The sequence below is a fragment of the Megalops cyprinoides genome, chromosome 18, assembly GCF_013368585.1.
Source record: "Megalops cyprinoides isolate fMegCyp1 chromosome 18, fMegCyp1.pri, whole genome shotgun sequence".
In the NCBI taxonomy this organism is placed as follows: domain Eukaryota; kingdom Metazoa; phylum Chordata; class Actinopteri; order Elopiformes; family Megalopidae; genus Megalops; species Megalops cyprinoides.
The window spans coordinates 25,557,919-25,577,589 of record NC_050600.1 but is presented as its reverse complement, the minus strand read 5'-3'; the positions used below and the strand labels follow the sequence as shown (position 1 = coordinate 25,577,589).

General features: G+C 44.4%; 21 non-coding genes across 21 annotated transcripts; 15 read left to right on the top strand and 6 right to left on the bottom strand.

Moving 5' to 3' along the window:
- Positions 1–465: 465 nt before the first annotated feature.
- On the bottom strand, positions 466–537 carry trnap-cgg. Its single transcript has one exon. It is a non-coding gene; the product is annotated as a tRNA-Pro (tRNA).
- A 153-nt stretch (positions 538–690) lies between these two features.
- trnap-ugg lies at positions 691–762 on the top strand. The gene has a single exon. It is a non-coding gene; the product is annotated as a tRNA-Pro (tRNA).
- An 894-nt stretch (positions 763–1,656) lies between these two features.
- Positions 1,657–1,728, top strand: trnap-agg. The gene has a single exon. It is a non-coding gene; the product is annotated as a tRNA-Pro (tRNA).
- A 1,372-nt stretch (positions 1,729–3,100) lies between these two features.
- Positions 3,101–3,172, bottom strand: trnap-cgg. The gene has a single exon. It is a non-coding gene; the product is annotated as a tRNA-Pro (tRNA).
- Positions 3,173–3,325: 153 nt separating this feature from the next.
- On the top strand, positions 3,326–3,397 carry trnap-ugg. The gene has a single exon. It is a non-coding gene; the product is annotated as a tRNA-Pro (tRNA).
- An 894-nt stretch (positions 3,398–4,291) lies between these two features.
- On the top strand, positions 4,292–4,363 carry trnap-agg. The gene has a single exon. It is a non-coding gene; the product is annotated as a tRNA-Pro (tRNA).
- Positions 4,364–5,736: 1,373 nt separating this feature from the next.
- Positions 5,737–5,808, bottom strand: trnap-cgg. The gene has a single exon. It is a non-coding gene; the product is annotated as a tRNA-Pro (tRNA).
- Positions 5,809–5,961: 153 nt separating this feature from the next.
- Positions 5,962–6,033, top strand: trnap-ugg. Its single transcript has one exon. It is a non-coding gene; the product is annotated as a tRNA-Pro (tRNA).
- An 894-nt stretch (positions 6,034–6,927) lies between these two features.
- Positions 6,928–6,999, top strand: trnap-agg. Its single transcript has one exon. It is a non-coding gene; the product is annotated as a tRNA-Pro (tRNA).
- Positions 7,000–8,359: 1,360 nt separating this feature from the next.
- On the bottom strand, positions 8,360–8,431 carry trnap-cgg. Its single transcript has one exon. It is a non-coding gene; the product is annotated as a tRNA-Pro (tRNA).
- A 153-nt stretch (positions 8,432–8,584) lies between these two features.
- trnap-ugg lies at positions 8,585–8,656 on the top strand. Its single transcript has one exon. It is a non-coding gene; the product is annotated as a tRNA-Pro (tRNA).
- Positions 8,657–9,550: 894 nt separating this feature from the next.
- On the top strand, positions 9,551–9,622 carry trnap-agg. The gene has a single exon. It is a non-coding gene; the product is annotated as a tRNA-Pro (tRNA).
- A 1,517-nt stretch (positions 9,623–11,139) lies between these two features.
- Positions 11,140–11,211, top strand: trnap-ugg. The gene has a single exon. It is a non-coding gene; the product is annotated as a tRNA-Pro (tRNA).
- Positions 11,212–12,105: 894 nt separating this feature from the next.
- Positions 12,106–12,177, top strand: trnap-agg. The gene has a single exon. It is a non-coding gene; the product is annotated as a tRNA-Pro (tRNA).
- A 1,540-nt stretch (positions 12,178–13,717) lies between these two features.
- trnap-ugg lies at positions 13,718–13,789 on the top strand. The gene has a single exon. It is a non-coding gene; the product is annotated as a tRNA-Pro (tRNA).
- Positions 13,790–14,683: 894 nt separating this feature from the next.
- Positions 14,684–14,755, top strand: trnap-agg. Its single transcript has one exon. It is a non-coding gene; the product is annotated as a tRNA-Pro (tRNA).
- Positions 14,756–16,128: 1,373 nt separating this feature from the next.
- Positions 16,129–16,200, bottom strand: trnap-cgg. The gene has a single exon. It is a non-coding gene; the product is annotated as a tRNA-Pro (tRNA).
- Positions 16,201–16,353: 153 nt separating this feature from the next.
- trnap-ugg lies at positions 16,354–16,425 on the top strand. The gene has a single exon. It is a non-coding gene; the product is annotated as a tRNA-Pro (tRNA).
- An 895-nt stretch (positions 16,426–17,320) lies between these two features.
- On the top strand, positions 17,321–17,392 carry trnap-agg. The gene has a single exon. It is a non-coding gene; the product is annotated as a tRNA-Pro (tRNA).
- Positions 17,393–18,765: 1,373 nt separating this feature from the next.
- Positions 18,766–18,837, bottom strand: trnap-cgg. The gene has a single exon. It is a non-coding gene; the product is annotated as a tRNA-Pro (tRNA).
- A 153-nt stretch (positions 18,838–18,990) lies between these two features.
- On the top strand, positions 18,991–19,062 carry trnap-ugg. Its single transcript has one exon. It is a non-coding gene; the product is annotated as a tRNA-Pro (tRNA).
- Positions 19,063–19,671: the final 609 nt, after the last annotated feature.

Here is a 19,671-nt window from a genome sequence, read left to right as displayed (position 1 = left end):
TTCAAGGGAGATCAATTCTTCAAGGGACACCTTGCATGAAGGTGGGTGCGGCAGAGGAAGGCAAAGGACATTCCCAGCCCTCTGCTGGAAGACAGGGCAGGCTGCTGAGGTTGATCCTGATGAGCAACAGATCTGACAAGCACAGGAAGGACAGGAGTGGCCTTCATGTGATTACAGGATGCACAAATTTTTATGAGCATGATTACATCGAGCACTATTACGCACTTGGTATGTGCTGGTGCTGCTATGAGGAATATGTGGTTTTAATGTATTTATTGAGAAGAATGCTGTCTTCTGTTGCATATTGAAACAAACTGTGGGAAGGTTTTTAGTCAGCAGGTGAGACAACATCATATGCATTGTTGAAATTGACCACATCTGCGCATGCAACTGCATCATGTGGAGGTGCCAGAAGTTGCAGTCGCAGCACAAAGTTGTTTTAGTGTCCTTTAATGTTGAAAGGGAGAGCTCGTCCGGGATTTGAACCCGGGACCTCTCGCACCCGAAGCGAGAATCATACCCCTAGACCAACGAGCCTGATGCAGTGGAGAGTGAAAAGTAAAAAACGCCACTAGATGGCGGTCAGTTGCTAGGATGTTGAGCAGGACACACACAATACACAGGAATACACATCAGTATATCAATTCCCTACAGCACGTGGCACATTCCTGGGAAAGCTTTTCTGTAAGGGGCTCGTTGGTCTAGGGGTATGATTCTCGCTTTGGGTGCGAGAGGTCCCGGGTTCAAATCCCGGACGAGCCCTGCTTTTCAACATTACAATCACAAGATCAGCTCTATAACTCACTTTCTTCTGCAGCTGCAACTTGTTGCTCCCCCATATCATGCAGTTGCTTTGCACGCAGATATATGGACAATTTCAGCAATACAACAATGCGTATAACGTCGACTCATCTGGTGAGTAACAACCTAACCCTTTGAGTATGCAACAACAAACAGCATGCTTGGAAATGAATACGTTCAAAACCACATAGTCCACACCACCACTTGCACATATCAAATGCATAATAATGCTGCACGTAATCATACAAGCAGCCCTAATAATCGCACAGATTTGTGTAGCACACAATCACATAGAGGCCACTCCTTCCATTCTCCTTGTGCTGCCAGATCTCTGCCGGCCATTAGGACAAGACCTCAGGAGCCCACTTTGTCGGCTCCTCATGAAAGAACTGGTTTAATAAATTAATCACTGAATGAAGGCGGAATATTTACCAGTGCTGTCCAAACTGCAACATTCTTGTAAACTAATTTTATTCTTAAAACACAATATGCAGTAGAATACAATTTCCTTTGTGGTTAACTCACAGTAGTTTCCCACCGTTTCGACAGCTCGATTAGAAAGAACTGGTACCAATAGAGTAGAATATGAAAAGGCTGCAGGGAGGACACTGAAAATGAAATTGACTCCATGAACAAATGCTGAGAAAGGAGAAAGAAAATACTACACATACTGCAGCCTGTATCTATTTAGTGTAAGAAACATTCTTGACAAGGCAAATGGTAAACCACCACTAGATGGCAGTGAAAAGCTGGGATCTTGAGCAGGACGTACATCCAGGAATGCACATCAGTATGCGCATTCCCTATACTACGTGGCACATTCCTGGGAAAACGTTTCCTTTTCCTTCTGTAACAGGCTCGTTGGTCTAGGGGTATGATTCTCGCTTAGGGTGCGAGAGGTCCCGGGTTCAAATCCCGGACGAGCCCTCCCTTTCAACATTACAATCACAATATCGCTTACTTTATCCTACAACTGCAACTTGTAGCTCCTCCACATGATGCACTTGCATTGCACACATCCATATCAACACTTTTAATCATTCAGGAATGCACATTACATTGCCTCACCTCATCACTAAAAACCTAACCATCTTTTATGTCAACATGCAACAAAAGACACCATTCTTATGGATAACTACATTAAAAGCCACGTGGTCCTTATACCACCACTCACACATTCCAAATGCATAATAGTGCTAAATGTAATCATGCTAGTGACACTAGCAATCATAAACAATTATGCAGCGTACAATCACATAAAGGCCACTCCCTCTCTCTGTCCTCCTTGTGCTGCGAGTTCCCTCCACCCTCTACCCTATCTCAGTGGTATGAAAAGCTGAGCATTTGTGGTAACAGACTTCTAAGGTGTGATTTTCACCATTTCATCAGATCTACTTAGTACAGAGGGGCCAGAGCTGAATGTGAGAGAGACACACAGAAACACACAATCCAGTGAGTTTAGTCATGAAAGACACGCTGACAATTGACACGCCGCTCAACAAGCAACCCATTAGGACACAGAGTTACCAGTAGCCTGGACAGCAGTACACCTTTAGGTGGGCACAAACTCACTCTGAATATTCTTTGCCAACACATCTTGGGCAGGAGTGACAGACAGGCGGTGCTGCATGCTGGGAAAATTCAACAAAACTGGAAGAGAGCAGGATGTACCTTGGTAGCTTGAACTATGAAAATGCAAATGACATTGTTTGACAGTGTTATTTATTTGACTTCACTCTAGTTGTACAAAGCAGCCAACGTGAATCCACAAGCTGAGTCGCAGCCAGCCTCACTCTGTATGTGAAAATGCCTGGAGAGGTTGCAAAAAATTTAGCTAGTCAGGGTTTCAAGGGAGATCAATTCTTCAAGGGACACCTTGCATGAAGGTGGGTGCGGCAGAGGAAGACAAAGGACATTCCCAGCCCTCTGCTGGAAGACAGGGCAGGCTGCTGAGGTTGATCCTGATGAGCAACAGATCTGACAGCACAGGAAGGACAGGAGTGGCCTTCATGTGATTACAGGATGCACAAATTTTTATGAGCATGATTACATCGAGCACTATTACGCACTTGGTATGTGCTGGTGCTGCTATGAGGAATAATGTATTTATTGAGAAGAATGCTGTCTTCTGTTGCATATTGAAACAAACTGTGGGAAGGTTTTTAGTCAGCAGGTGAGACAACATCATATGCATTGTTGAAATTGACCACATCTGCGCATGCAACTGCATCATGTGGAGGTGCCAGAAGTTGCAGTCGCAGCACAAAGTTGTTTTAGTGTCTTTTAATGTTGAAAGGGAGAGCTCGTCCGGGATTTGAACCCGGGACCTCTCGCACCCGAAGCGAGAATCATACCCCTAGACCAACGAGCCTGATGCAGTGGAGAGTGAAAAGTAAAAAACGCCACTAGATGGCGGTCAGTTGCTAGGATGTTGAGCAGGACACACACAAGATACAGGAATACACATCAGTGTATCAATTCCCTACAGCAGGGGCCACATTCCTGGGAAAGCTTTTCTGTAAGGGGCTCGTTGGTCTAGGGGTATGATTCTCGCTTTGGGTGCGAGAGGTCCCGGGTTCAAATCCCGGACGAGCCCTGCTTTTCAACATTACAATCACAAGATCAGCTCTATAACTCACTTTCTTCTGCAGCTGCAACTTGTTGCTCCCCCATATCATGCAGTTGCTTTGCATGCAGATATATGGACAATTTCAGCAATACAACAATGCGTATAACGTCGCCTCATCTGGTGAGTAACAACCTAACCCTTTGAGTATGCAACAACAAACAGCATGCTTGGAAATGAATACGTTCAAAACCACATAGTCCACACCACCACTTGCACATATCAAATGCATAATAATGCTGCACGTTATCATACAAACAGCCCTAATAATCGCACAGATTTGTGTAGCACACAATCACATAGAGGCCACTCCTTCCATTCTCCTTGTGCTGCCAGATCTCTGCCGGCCATTAGGACCAGACCTCAGGAGCCCACTTTGTCGGCCCCTCATGAAAGAACTGGTTTAATAAATTAATCACTGAATGAAGGCGGAATATTTACCAGTGCTGTCCAAACTGCAACATTCTTGTAAACTAATTTTATTCTTAAAACACAATATGCAGTAGAATACAATTTCCTTTGTGGTTAACTCACAGTAGTTTCCCACCGTTTCGACAGCTCGATCAGGAAGAACTGGTACCAATAGAGTAGAATATGAAAAGGCTGCAGGGAGCACACTGAAAATGAAATTGACTCCATGAACAAATGCTGAGAAAGGAGAAAGAAAATACTACACATACTGCAGCCTGTATCTATTTAGTGTAAGAAACATTCTTGACAAGGCAAATGGTAAAACACCACTAGATGGCAGTGAAAAGCTGGGATCTTGAGCAGGACGTACATCCAGGAATACACATCAGTATGCGCATTCCCTATACTACGTGGCACATTCCTGGGAAAACGTTTCCTTTTCCTTCTGTAACAGGCTCGTTGGTCTAGGGGTATGATTCTCGCTTAGGGTGCGAGAGGTCCCGGGTTCAAATCCCGGACGAGCCCTCCCTTTCAACATTACAATCACAATAACGCTTACTTTATCCTACAACTGCAACTTGTAGCTCCTCCACATGATGCACTTGCATTGCACACATCCATATCAACACTTTTAATCATTCAGGAATGCACATTACATTGCCTCACCTCATCACTAAAAACCTAACCATCTTTTATGTCAACATGCAACAAAAGACACCATTCTTATGGATAACTACATTAAAAGCCACGTGGTCCTTATACCACCACTCACACATTCCAAATGCATAATAGTGCTAAATGTAATCATACTAGTAACACTAGCAATCATAAACATTTATGCAGCGTACAATCACATAAAGGCCACTCCCTCTCTCTGTCCTCCTTGTGCTGCGAGTTCCCTCCACCCTCTACCCTATCTCAGTGGTATGAAAAGCTGAGCATTTGTGGTAACAGACTTCTAAGGTGTGATTTTCACCATTTCATCAGATCTACTTAGTACAGAGGGGCCAGAGCTGAATGTGGGAGAGACACACAGAAACACACAATCCAGTGAGTTTAGTAATGAAAGACACGCTGACAATTGACACGCCGCTCAACAAGCAACCCATTAGGACACAGAGTTACCAGTAGCCTGGACAGCAGTACACCTTTTGGTGGGCACAAACTCACTCTGAATATTCTTTGCCAACACATCTTGGGCAGGAGTGACAGACAGGCGGTGCTGCATGCTGGGAAAATTCAACAAAACTGGAAGAGAGCAGGATGTACCTTGGTAGCTTGAACTATGAAAATGCAAATGACATTGTTTGACAGTGTTATTTATTTGGCTTCACTGTAGTTGTACAAAGCAGCCAACGTGAATCCACAAGCTGAGTCGCAGCCAGCCTGACTCTGTATGTGAAAATGCCTGGAGGGGTGGCAACAAATTTAGCTAGTCAGGGTTTCAAGGGAGATCAATTCTTCAAGGGACACCTTGCATGAAGGTGGGTGCGGCAGAGGAAGGCAAAGGACATTCCCAGCCCTCTGCTGGAAGACAGGGCAGGCTGCTGAGGTTGATCCTGATGAGCAACAGATCTGACAAGCACAGGAAGGACAGGAGTGGCCTTCATGTGATTACAGGATGCACAAATTTTTATGAGCATGATTACATCGAGCACTATTACGCACTTGGTATGTGCTGGTGTTGCTATGAGGAATAATGTATTTATTGAGAAGAATGCTGTCTTCTGTTGCATATTGAAACAAACTGTGGGAAGGTTTTTAGTCAGCAGGTGAGACAACATCATATGCATTGTTGAAATTGACCACATCTGCGCATGCAACTGCATCATGTGGAGGTGCCAGAAGTTGCAGTCGCAGCACAAAGTTGTTTTAGTGTCTTTTAATGTTGAAAGGGAGGGCTCGTCCGGGATTTGAACCCGGGACCTCTCGCACCCGAAGCGAGAATCATACCCCTAGACCAACGAGCCTGATGCAGTGGAGAGTGAAAAGTAAAAAACGCCACTAGATGGCGGTCAGTTGCTAGGATGTTGAGCAGGACACACACAAGACACAGGAATACACATCAGTATATCAATTCCCTACAGCACGTGGCACATTCCTGGGAAAGCTTTTCTGTAAGGGGCTCGTTGGTCTAGGGGTATGATTCTCGCTTTGGGTGCGAGAGGTCCCGGGTTCAAATCCCGGACGAGCCCTGCTTTTCAACATTACAATCACAAGATCAGCTCTATAACGCTCTTTCTGCTGAAGCTGCAGCTTGTTGCTCCCCCATATCATGCAGTTGCTTTGCACGCAGATATATGGACAATTTCAGCAATACAACAATGCGTATAACGTCGCCTCATCTGTTGAGTAACAACCTAACCCTTTGAGTATGCAACAACAAACAGCATGCTTGGAAATGAATACGTTCAAAACCACATAGTCCACGCCACCACTTGCACATATCAAATGCATAATAATGCTGCACGTAATCATACAAACAGCCCTAATAATCGTACAGATTTGTGTAGCACACAATCACATAGAGGCCACTCCTTCCATTCTCCTTGTGCTGCCAGATCTCTGCCGGCCATTAGGACAAGACCTCAGGAGCCCACTTTGTCGGCTCCTCATGAAAGAACTGGTTTAATAAATTAATCACTGAATGAAGGCGGAATATTTACCAGTGCTGTCCAAACTGCAACATTCTTGTAAACTAATTTTATTCTTAAAACACAATATGCAGTAGAATACAATTTCCTTTGTGGTTAACTCACAGTAGTTTCCCACCGTTTCGACAGCTCGATCAGGAAGAACTGGTACCAATAGAGTAGAATATGAAAAGGCTGCAGGGAGCACACTGAAAATGAAATTGACTCCATGAACAAATGCTGAGAAAGGAGAAAGAAAATACTACACATACTGCAGCCTGTATCTATTTAGTGTAAGAAACATTCTTGACAAGGCAAATGGTAAAACACCACTAGATGGCAGTGAAAAGCTGGGATCTTGAGCAGGACGTACATCCAGGAATACACATCAGTATGCGCATTCCCTATACTACGTGGCACATTCCTGGGAAAACGTTTCCTTTTCCTTCTGTAACAGGCTCGTTGGTCTAGGGGTATGATTCTCGCTTAGGGTGCGAGAGGTCCCGGGTTCAAATCCCGGACGAGCCCTGTTTTTCAACATTACAATCACAATAACGCTTACTTTATCCTACAACTGCAACTTGTAGCTCCTCCACATGATGCACTTGCATTGCACACATCCGTATCAACACTTTTAATCATTCAGGAATGCACATTACATTGCCTCACCTCATCACTAAAAACCTAACCATCTTTTATGTAAACATGCAACAAAAGACACCATTCTTATGGATAACTACATTAAAAGCCACGTGGTCCTTATACCACCACTCACACATTCCAAATGCATAATAGTGCTAAATGTAATCATGCTAGTAACACTAGCAATCATAAACATTTATGCAGGGTACAATCACATAAAGGCCACTCCCTCTCTCTGTCCTCCTTGTGCTGCGAGTTCCCTCCACCCTCTACCCTATCTCAGTGGTATGAAAAGCTGAGCATTTGTGGTAACAGACTTCTAAGGTGTGATTTTCACCATTTCATCAGATCTACTTAGTACAGAGGGGCCAGAGCTGAATGTGAGAGAGACACACAGAAACACACAATCCAGTGAGTTTAGTCATGAAAGACACGCTGACAATTGACACGCCGCTCAACAAGCAACCCATTAGGACACAGAGTTACCAGTAGCCTGGACAGCAGTACACCTTTTGGTGGGCACAAACTCACTCTGAATATTCTTTGCCAACACATCTTGGGCAGGAGTGACAGACAGGCGGTGCTGCATGCTGGGAAAATTCAACAAAACTGGAAGAGAGCAGGATGTACCTTGGTAGCTTGAACTATGAAAATGCAAATGACATTGTTTGACAGTGTTATTTATTTGACTTCACTGTAGTTGTACAAAGCAGCCAACGTGAATCCACAAGCTGAGTCGCAGCCAGCCTCACTCTGTATGTGAAAATGCCTGGAGAGGTTGCAACAAATTTAGCTAGTCAGGGTTTCAAGGGAGATCAATTCTTCAAGGGACACCTTGCATGAAGGTGGGTGCGGCAGAGGAAGGCAAAGGACATTCCCAGCCCTCTGCTGGAAGACAGGGCAGGCTGCTGAGGTTGATCCTGATGAGCAACAGATCTGACAGCACAGGAAGGACAGGAGAGGCCTTCATGTGATTACAGGATGCACAAATTTTTATGAGCATGATTACATCGAGCACTATTACGCACTTGGTATGTGCTGGTGCTGCTATGAGGAATAATGTATTTATTGAGAAGAATGCTGTCTTCTGTTGCATATTGAAACAAACTGTGGGAAGGTTTTTAGTCAGCAGGTGAGACAACATCATATGCATTGTTGAAATTGACCACATCTGCATCATGTGGAGGTGCCAGAAGTTGCAGTCGCAGCACAAAGTTGTTTTAGTGTCTTTTAATGTTGAAAGGGAGGGCTCGTCCGGGATTTGAACCCGGGACCTCTCGCACCCGAAGCGAGAATCATACCCCTAGACCAACGAGCCTGATGCAGTGGAGAGTGAAAAGTAAAAAACGCCACTAGATGGCGGTCAGTTGCTAGGATGTTGAGCAGGACACACACAAGACACAGGAATACACATCAGTATATCAATTCCCTACAGCACGTGGCACATTCCTGGGAAAGCTTTTCTGTAAGGGGCTCGTTGGTCTAGGGGTATGATTCTCGCTTTGGGTGCGAGAGGTCCCGGGTTCAAATCCCGGACGAGCCCTGCTTTTCAACATTACAATCACAAGATCAGCTCTATAACGCTCTTTCTGCTGAAGCTGCAGCTTGTTGCTCCCCCATATCATTCAGTTGCTTTGCACGCAGATATATGGACAATTTCAGCAATACAACAATGCGTATAACGTCGCCTCATCTGTTGAGTAACAACCTAACCCTTTGAGTATGCAACAACAAACAGCATGCTTGGAAATGAATACGTTCAAAACCACATAGTCCACGCCACCACTTGCACATATCAAATGCATAATAATGCTGCACGTAATCATACAAACAGCCCTAATAATCGTACAGATTTGTGTAGCACACAATCACATAGAGGCCACTCCTTCCATTCTCCTTGTGCTGCCAGATCTCTGCCGGCCATTAGGACAAGACCTCAGGAGCCCACTTTGTCGGCTCCTCATGAAAGAACTGGTTTAATAAATTAATCACTGAATGAAGGCGGAATATTTACCAGTGCTGTCCAAACTGCAACATTCTTGTAAACTAATTTTATTCTTAAAACACAATATGCAGTAGAATACAATTTCCTTTGTGGTTAACTCACAGTAGTTTCCCACCGTTTCGACAGCTCGATCAGGAAGAACTGGTACCAATAGAGTAGAATATGAAAAGGCTGCAGGGAGCACACTGAAAATGAAATTGACTCCATGAACAAATGCTGAGAAAGGAGAAAGAAAATACTACACATACTGCAGCCTGTATCTATTTAGTGTAAGAAACATTCTTGACAAGGCAAATGGTAAAACACCACTAGATGGCAGTGAAAAGCTGGGATCTTGAGCAGGACGTACATCCAGGAATACACATCAGTATGCGCATTCCCTATACTACGTGGCACATTCCTGGGAAAACGTTTCCTTTTCCTTCTGTAACAGGCTCGTTGGTCTAGGGGTATGATTCTCGCTTAGGGTGCGAGAGGTCCCGGGTTCAAATCCCGGACGAGCCCTGTTTTTCAACATTACAATCACAATAACGCTTACTTTATCCTACAACTGCAACTTGTAGCTCCTCCACATGATGCACTTGCATTGCACACATCCGTATCAACACTTTTAATCATTCAGGAATGCACATTACATTGCCTCACCTCATCACTAAAAACCTAACCATCTTTTATGTCAACATGCAACAAAAGACACCATTCTTATGGATAACTACATTAAAAGCCACGTGGTCCTTATACCACCACTCACACATTCCAAATGCATAATAGTGCTAAATGTAATCATGCTAGTAACACTAGCAATCATAAACATTTATGCAGGGTACAATCACATAAAGGCCACTCCCTCTCTCTGTCCTCCTTGTGCTGCGAGTTCCCTCCACCCTCTACCCTATCTCAGTGGTATGAAAAGCTGAGCATTTGTGGTAACAGACTTCTAAGGTGTGATTTTCACCATTTCATCAGATCTACTTAGTACAGAGGGGCCAGAGCTGAATGTGAGAGAGACACACAGAAACACACAATCCAGTGAGTTTAGTCATGAAAGACACGCTGACAATTGACACGCCGCTCAACAAGCAACCCATTAGGACACAGAGTTACCAGTAGCCTGGACAGCAGTACACCTTTTGGTGGGCACAAACTCACTCTGAATATTCTTTGCCAACACATCTTGGGCAGGAGTGACAGACAGGCGGTGCTGCATGCTGGGAAAATTCAACAAAACTGGAAGAGAGCAGGATGTACCTTGGTAGCTTGAACTATGAAAATGCAAATGACACATATGTGAAAATGCCTGGAGAGGTGGCAACAAATTTAGCTAGTCAGGGTTTCAAGGGAGATCAATTCTTCAAGGGACACCTTGCATGAAGGTGGGTGCGGCAGAGGAAGACAAAGGACATTCCCAGCCCTCTGCTGGAAGACAAGGCAGGCTGCTGAGGTTGATCCTGATGAGCAACAGATCTGACAGCACAGGAAGGACAGGAGAGGCCTTCATGTGATTACAGGATGCACAAATTTTTATGAGCATGATTACATCTAGCACTATTATGCACTTGGTATGTGCTGGTGCTGCTATGAGGAATATGTGGTTTTAATGTATTTATTGAGAAGAATGCTGTCTTCTGTTGCATATTGAAACAAACTGTGGGAAGGTTTTTAGTCAGCAGGTGAGACAACATCATATGCATTGTTGAAATTGACCACATCTGCGCATGCAACTGCATCATGTGGAGGTGCCAGAAGTTGCAGTCGCAGCACAAAGTTGTTTTAGTGTCTGTTAATGTTGAAAGGGAGGGCTCGTCCGGGATTTGAACCCGGGACCTCTTGCACCCGAAGCGAGAATCATACCCCTAGACCAACTAGCCTGATGCAGTGGAGAGTGAAAAGTAAAAAACGCCACTAGATGGCGGTCAGTTGCTAGGATGTTGAGCAGGACACACACAAGATACAGGAATACACATCAGTGTATCAATTCCCTACAGCAGGGGCCACATTCCTGGGAAAGCTTTTCTGTTAGGGGCTCGTTGGTCTTGGGGTATGATTCTCGCTTTGGGTGCGAGAGGTCCCGGGTTCAAATCCCGGACGAGCCCTGCTTTTCAACATTACAATCACAAGATCAGCTCTATAACTCACTTTCTTCTGCAGCTGCAACTTGTTGCTCCCCCATATCATGCAGTTGCTTTGCACGCAGATATATGGACAATTTCAGCAATACAACAATGCGTATAACGTCGACTCATCTGTTGAGTAACAACCTAGCCCTTTGAGTATGCAACAACAAACAGCATGCTTGGAAATGAATACGTTCAAAACCACATAGTCCACACCACCACTTGCACATATCAAATGCATAATAATGCTGCACGTAATCATACAAGCAGCCCTAATAATCGCACAGATTTGTGTAGCACACAATCACATAGAGGCCACTCCTTCCATTCTCCTTGTGCTGCCAGATCTCTGCCGGCCATTAGGACAAGACCTCAGGAGCCCACTTTGTCGGCTCCTCATGAAAGAACTGGTTTAATAAATTAATCACTGAATGAAGGCGGAATATTTACCAGTGCTGTCCAAACTGCAACATTCTTGTAAACTAATTTTATTCTTAAAACACAATATGCAGTAGAATACAATTTCCTTTGTGGTTAACTCACAGTAGTTTCCCACCGTTTCGACAGCTCGATCAGGAAGAACTGGTACCAATAGAGTAGAATATGAAAAGGCTGCAGGGAGCACACTGAAAATGAAATTGACTCCATGAACAAATGCTGAGAAAGGAGAAAGAAAATACTACACATACTGCAGCCTGTATCTATTTAGTGTAAGAAACATCCTTGACAAGGCAAATGGTAAAACACCACTAGATGGCAGTGAAAAGCTGGGATCTTGAGCAGGACGTACATCCAGGAATACACATCAGTATGCGCACTCCCTATACTACGTGGCACATTCCTGGGAAAACGTTTCCTTTTCCTTCTGTAACAGGCTCGTTGGTCTAGGGGTATGATTCTCGCTTAGGGTGCGAGAGGTCCCGGGTTCAAATCCCGGACGAGCCCTCCCTTTCAACATTACAATCACAATATCGCTTACTTTATCCTACAACTGCAACTTGTAGCTCCTCCACATGATGCACTTGCATTGCACACATCCATATCAACACGTTTAATCATTCAGGAATGCACATTACATTGCCTCACCTCATCACTAAAAACCTAACCATCTTTTATGTCAACATGCAACAAAAGACACCATTCTTATGGATAACTACATTAAAAGCCACGTGGTCCTTATACCACCACTCACACATTCCAAATGCATAATAGTGCTAAATGTAATCATGCTAGTGACACTAGCAATCATAAACATTTATGCAGCGTACAATCACATAAAGGCCACTCCCTCTCTCTGTCCTCCTTGTGCTGCGAGTTCCCTCCACCCTCTACCCTATCTCAGTGGTATGAAAAGCTGAGCATTTGTGGTAACAGACTTCTAAGGTGTGATTTTCACCATTTCATCAGATCTACTTAGTACAGAGGGGCCAGAGCTGAATGTGAGAGAGACACACAGAAACACACAATCCAGTGAGTTTAGTCATGAAAGACACGCTGACAATTGACACGCCGCTCAACAAGCAACCCATTAGGACACAGAGTTACCAGTAGCCTGGACAGCAGTACACCTTTTGGTGGGCACAAACTCACTCTGAATATTCTTTGCCAACACATCTTGGGCAGGAGTGACAGACAGGCGGTGCTGCATGCTGGGAAAATTCAACAAAACTGGAAGAGAGCAGGATGTACCTTGGTAGCTTGAACTATGAAAATGCAAATGACATTGTTTGACAGTGTTATTTATTTGACTTCACTGTAGTTGTACAAAGCAGCCAACGTGAATCCACAAGCTGAGTCGCAGCCAGCCTCACTCTGTATGTGAAAATGCCTGGAGAGGTGGCAACAAATTTAGCTAGTCAGGGTTTCAAGGGAGATCAATTCTTCAAGGGACACCTTGCATGAAGGTGGGTGCGGCAGAGGAAGGCAAAGGACATTCCCAGCCCTCTGCTGGAAGACAGGGCAGGCTGCTGAGGTTGATCCTGATGAGCAACAGATCTGGCAGCACAGGAAGGACAGGAGTGGCCTTCATGTGATTACAGGATGCACAAATTTTTATGAGCATGATTACATCGAGCACTATTACGCACTTGGTATGTGCTGGTGCTGCTATGAGGAATATGTGGTTTTAATGTATTTATTGAGAAGAATGCTGTCTTCTGTTGCATATTGAAACAAACTGTGGGAAGGTTTTTAGTCAGCAGGTGAGACAACATCATATGCATTGTTGAAATTGACCACATCTGCGCATGCAACTGCATCATGTGGAGGTGCCAGAAGTTGCAGTCACAGCACAAAGTTGTTTTAGTGTCTTTTAATGTTGAAAGGGAGGGCTCGTCCGGGATTTGAACCCGGGACCTCTCGCGCCACTAGATGGCGGTCAGTTGCTAGGATGTTGAGCAGGACACACACAAGACACAGGAATACACATCAGTATATCAATTCCCTACAGCAGGGGCCACATTCCTGGGAAAGCTTTTCTGTAAGGGGCTCGTTGGTCTAGGGGTATGATTCTCGCTTTGGGTGCGAGAGGTCCCGGGTTCAAATCCCAGACGAGCCCTGCTTTTCAACATTACAATCACAAGATCAGCTCTATAACTCACTTTCTTCTGCAGCTGCAACTTGTTGCTCCCCCATATCATGCAGTTGCTTTGCATGCAGATATATGGACAATTTCAGCAATACAACAATGCGTATAACGTCGCCTCATCTGTTGAGTAACAACCTAACCCTTTGAGTATGCAACAACAAACAGCATGCTTGGAAATGAATACGTTCAAAACCACATAGTACACACCACCACTTGCACATATCAAATGCATAATAATGCTGCACGTAATCATACAAACAGCCCTAATAATCGTACAGATTTGTGTAGCACACAATCACATAGAGGCCACTCCTTCCATTCTCCTTGTGCTGCCAGATCTCTGCCGGCCATTAGGACAAGACCTCAGGAGCCCACTTTGTCGGCTCCTCATGAAAGAACTGGTTTAATAAATTAATCACTGAATGAAGGCGGAATATTTACCAGTGCTGTCCAAACTGCAACATTCTTGTAAACTAATTTTATTCTTAAAACACAATATGCAGTAGAATACAATTTCCTTTGTGGTTAACTCACAGTAGTTTCCCACCGTTTCGACAGCTCGATCAGGAAGAACTGGTACCAATAGAGTAGAATATGAAAAGGCTGCAGGGAGCACACTGAAAATGAAATTGACTCCATGAACAAATGCTGAGAAAGGAGAAAGAAAATACTACACATACTGCAGCCTGTATCTATTTAGTGTAAGAAACATTCTTGACAAGGCAAATGGTAAAACACCACTAGATGGCAGTGAAAAGCTGGGATCTTGAGCAGGACGTACATCCAGGAATACACATCAGTATGCGCATTCCCTATACTACGTGGCACATTCCTGGGAAAACGTTTCCTTTTCCTTCTGTAACAGGCTCGTTGGTCTAGGGGTATGATTCTCGCTTAGGGTGCGAGAGGTCCCGGGTTCAAATCCCGGACGAGCCCTCCCTTTCAACATTACAATCACAATATCGCTTACTTTATCCTACAACTGCAACTTGTAGCTCCTCCACATGATGCACTTGCATTGCACACATCCATATCAACACTTTTAATCATTCAGGAATGCACATTACATTGCCTCACCTCATCACTAAAAACCTAACCATCTTTTATGTCAACATGCAACAAAAGACACCATTCTTATGGATAACTACATTAAAAGCCACGTGGTCCTTATACCACCACTCACACATTCCAAATGCATAATAGTGCTAAATGTAATCATACTAGTAACACTAGCAATCATAAACATTTATGCAGCGTACAATCACATAAAGGCCACTCCCTCTCTCTTTCCTCCTTGTCCTGCGAGTTCCCTCCACCCTCTACCCTATCTCAGTGGTATGAAAAGCTGAGCATTTGTGGTAACAGACTTCTAAGGTGTGATTTTCACCATTTCATCAGATCTACTTAGTACAGAGGGGCCAGAGCTGAATGTGAGAGAGACACACAGAAACACACAATCCAGTGAGTTTAGTCATGAAAGACACGCTGACAATTGACACGCCGCTCAACAAGCAACCCATTAGGACACAGAGTTACCAGTAGCCTGGACAGCAGTACACCTTTTGGTGGGCACAAACTCACTCTGAATATTCTTTGCCAACACATCTTGGGCAGGAGTGACAGACAGGCGGTGCTGCATGCTGGGAAAATTCAACAAAACTGGAAGAGAGCAGGATGTACCTTGGTAGCTTGAACTATGAAAATGCAAATGACATTGTTTGACAGTGTTATTTATTTGACTTCACTGTAGTTGTACAAAGCAGCCAACGTGAATCCACAAGCTGAGTCGCAGCCAGCCTCACTCTGTATGTGAAAATGCCTGGAGAGGTTGCAACAAATTTAGCTAGTCAGGGTTTCAAGGGAGATCAATTCTTCAAGGGACACCTTGCATGAAGGTGGGTGCGGCAGAGGAAGGCAAAGGACATTCCCAGCCCTCTGCTGGAAGACAGGGCAGGCTGCTGAGGTTGATCCTGATGAGCAACAGATCTGACAAGCACAGGAAGGACAGGAGTGGCCTTCATGTGATTACAGGATGCACAAATTTTTATGAGCATGATTACATCGAGCACTATTACGCACTTGGTATGTGCTGGTGTTGCTATGAGGAATAATGTATTTATTGAGAAGAATGCTGTCTTCTGTTGCATATTGAAACAAACTGTGGGAAGGTTTTTAGTCAGCAGGTGAGACAACATCATATGCATTGTTGAAATTGACCACATCTGCGCATGCAACTGCATCATGTGGAGGTGCCAGAAGTTGCAGTCGCAGCACAAAGTTGTTTTAGTGTCTTTTAATGTTGAAAGGGAGGGCTCGTCCGGGATTTGAACCCAGGACCTCTCGCACCCGAAGCGAGAATCATACCCCTAGACCAACGAGCCTGATGCAGTGGAGAGTGAAAAGTAAAAAACGCCACTAGATGGCGGTCAGTTGCTAGGATGTTGAGCAGGACACACACAAGACACAGGAATACACATCAGTATATCAATTCCCTACAGCACGTGGCACTTTCCTGGGAAAGCTTTTCTGTAAGGGGCTCGTTGGTCTAGGGGTATGATTCTCGCTTTGGGTGCGAGAGGTCCCGGGTTCAAATCCCGGACGAGCCCTGCTTTTCAACATTACAATCACAAGATCAGCTCTATAACGCTCTTTCTGCTGAAGCTGCAGCTTGTTGCTCCCCCATATCATGCAGTTGCTTTGCACGCAGATATATGGACAATTTCAGCAATACAACAATGCGTATAACGTCGCCTCATCTGTTGAGTAACAACCTAACCCTTTGAGTATGCAACAACAAACAGCATGCTTGGAAATGAATACGTTCAAAACCACATAGTCCACACCACCACTTGCACATATCAAATGCATAATAATGCTGCACGTAATCATACAAACAGCCCTAATAATCGTACAGATTTGTGTAGCACACAATCACATAGAGGCCACTCCTTCCATTCTCCTTGTGCTGCCAGATCTCTGCCGGCCATTAGGACAAGACCTCAGGAGCCCACTTTGTCGGCTCCTCATGAAAGAACTGGTTTAATAAATTAATCACTGAATGAAGGCGGAATATTTACCAGTGCTGTCCAAACTGCAACTATTCTTGTAAACTAATTTTATTCTTAAAACACAATATGCAGTAGAATACAATTTCCTTTGTGGTTAACTCACAGTAGTTTCCCACCGTTTCGACAGCTCGATCAGGAAGAACTGGTACCAATAGAGTAGAATATGAAAAGGCTGCAGGGAGCACACTGAAAATGAAATTGACTCCATGAACAAATGCTGAGAAAGGAGAAAGAAAATACTACACATACTGCAGCCTGTATCTATTTAGTGTAAGAAACATTCTTGACAAGGCAAATGGTAAAACACCACTAGATGGCAGTGAAAAGCTGGGATCTTGAGCAGGACGTACATCCAGGAATACACATCAGTATGCGCATTCCCTATACTACGTGGCACATTCCTGGGAAAACGTTTCCTTTTCCTTCTGTAACAGGCTCGTTGGTCTAGGGGTATGATTCTCGCTTAGGGTGCGAGAGGTCCCGGGTTCAAATCCCGGACGAGCCCTGTTTTTCAACATTACAATCACAATAACGCTTACTTTATCCTACAGCTGCAACTTGTAGCTCCTCCACATGATGCACTTGCATTGCACACATCCATATCAACACTTTTAATCATTCAGGAATGCACATTACATTGCCTCACCTCATCACTAAAAACCTAACCATCTTTTATGTCAACATGCAACAAAAGACACCATTCTTATGGATAACTACATTAAAAGCCACGTGGTCCTTATACCACCACTCACACATTCCAAATGCATAATAGTGCTAAATGTAATCATACTAGTAACACTAGCAATCATAAACATTTATGCAGCGTACAATCACATAAAGGCCACTCCCTCTCTCTTTCCTCCTTGTGCTGCGAGTTCCCTCCACCCTCTACCCTATCTCAGTGGTATGAAAAGCTGAGCATTTGTGGTAACAGACTTCTAAGGTGTGATTTTCACCATTTCATCAGATCTACTTAGTACAGAGGGGCCAGAGCTGAATGTGAGAGAGACACACAGAAACACACAATCCAGTGAGTTTAGTCATGAAAGACACGCTGACAATTGACACGCCGCTCAACAAGCAACCCATTAGGACACAGAGTTACCAGTAGCCTGGACAGCAGTACACCTTTTGGTGGGCACAAACTCACTCTGAATATTCTTTGCCAACACATCTTGGGCAGGAGTGACAGACAGGCGGTGCTGCATGCTGGGAAAATTCAACAAAACTGGAAGAGAGCAGGATGTACCTTGGTAGCTTGAACTATGAAAATGCAAATGACATTGTTTGACAGTGTTATTTATTTGACTTCACTGTAGTTGTACAAAGCAGCCAACGTGAATCCACAAGCTGAGTCGCAGCCAGCCTCACTCTGTATGTGAAAATGCCTGGAGAGGTTGCAACAAATTTAGCTAGTCAGGGTTTCAAGGGAGATCAATTCTTCAAGGGACACCTTGCATGAAGGTGGGTGCGGCAGAGGAAGGCAAAGGACATTCCCAGCCCTCTGCTGGAAGACAGGGCAGGCTGCTGAGGTTGATCCTGATGAGCAACAGATCTGACAAGCACAGGAAGGACAGGAGTGGCCTTCATGTGATTACAGGATGCACAAATTTTTATGAGCACGATTACATCTAGCACTATTACGCACTTGGTATGTGCTGGTGTTGCTATGAGGAATAATGTATTTATTGAGAAGAATGCTGTCTTCTGTTGCATATTGAAACAAACTGTGGGAAGGTTTTTAGTCAGCAGGTGAGACAACATCATATGCATTGTTGAAATTGACCACATCTGCGCATGCAACTGCATCATGTGGAGGTGCCAGAAGTTGCAGTCGCAGCACAAAGTTGTTTTAGTGTCTTTTAATGTTGAAAGGGAGGGCTCGTCCGGGATTTGAACCCGGGACCTCTCGCACCCGAAGTGAGAATCATACCCCTAGACCAACGAGCCTGATGCAGTGGAGAGTGAAAAGTAAAAAACGCCACTAGATGGCGGTCAGTTGCTAGGATGTTGAGCAGGACACATACAAGACACAGGAATACACATCAGTGTATCAATTCCCTACAGCAGGGGCCACATTCCTGGGAAAGCTTTTCTGTAAGGGGCTCGTTGGTCTAGGGGTATGATTCTCGTTTTGGGTGCGAGAGGTCCCGGGTTCAAATCCCGGACGAGCCCTGCTTTTCAACATTACAATCACAAGATCAGCTCTATAACTCACTTTCTTCTGCAGCTGCAACTTGTTGCTCCCCCATATCATGCAGTTGCTTTGCACGCAGATATATGGACAATTTCAGCAATACAATAATGCGTATAACGTCGACTCATCTGGTGAGTAACAACCTAACCCTTTGAGTATGCAACAACAAACAGCATGCTTGGAAATGAATACGTTCAAAACCACATAGTCCACACCACCACTTGCACATATCAAATGCATAATAATGCTGCACGTAATCATACAAGCAGCCCTAATAATCGCACAGATTTGTGTAGCACACAATCACATAGAGGCCACTCCTTCCATTCTCCTTGTGCTGCCAGATCTCTGCCGGCCATTAGGACAAGACCTCAGGAGCCCACTTTGTCGGCTCCTCATGAAAGAACTGAGAACTGGTGTAATAAATTAATCACTGAATGAAGGCGGAATATTTACCAGTGCTGTCCAAACTGCAACATTCTTGTAAACTAATTTTATTCTTAAAACACAATATGCAGTAGAATACAATTTCCTTTGTGGTTAACTCACAGTAGTTTCCCACCGTTTCGACAGCTCGATCAGGAAGA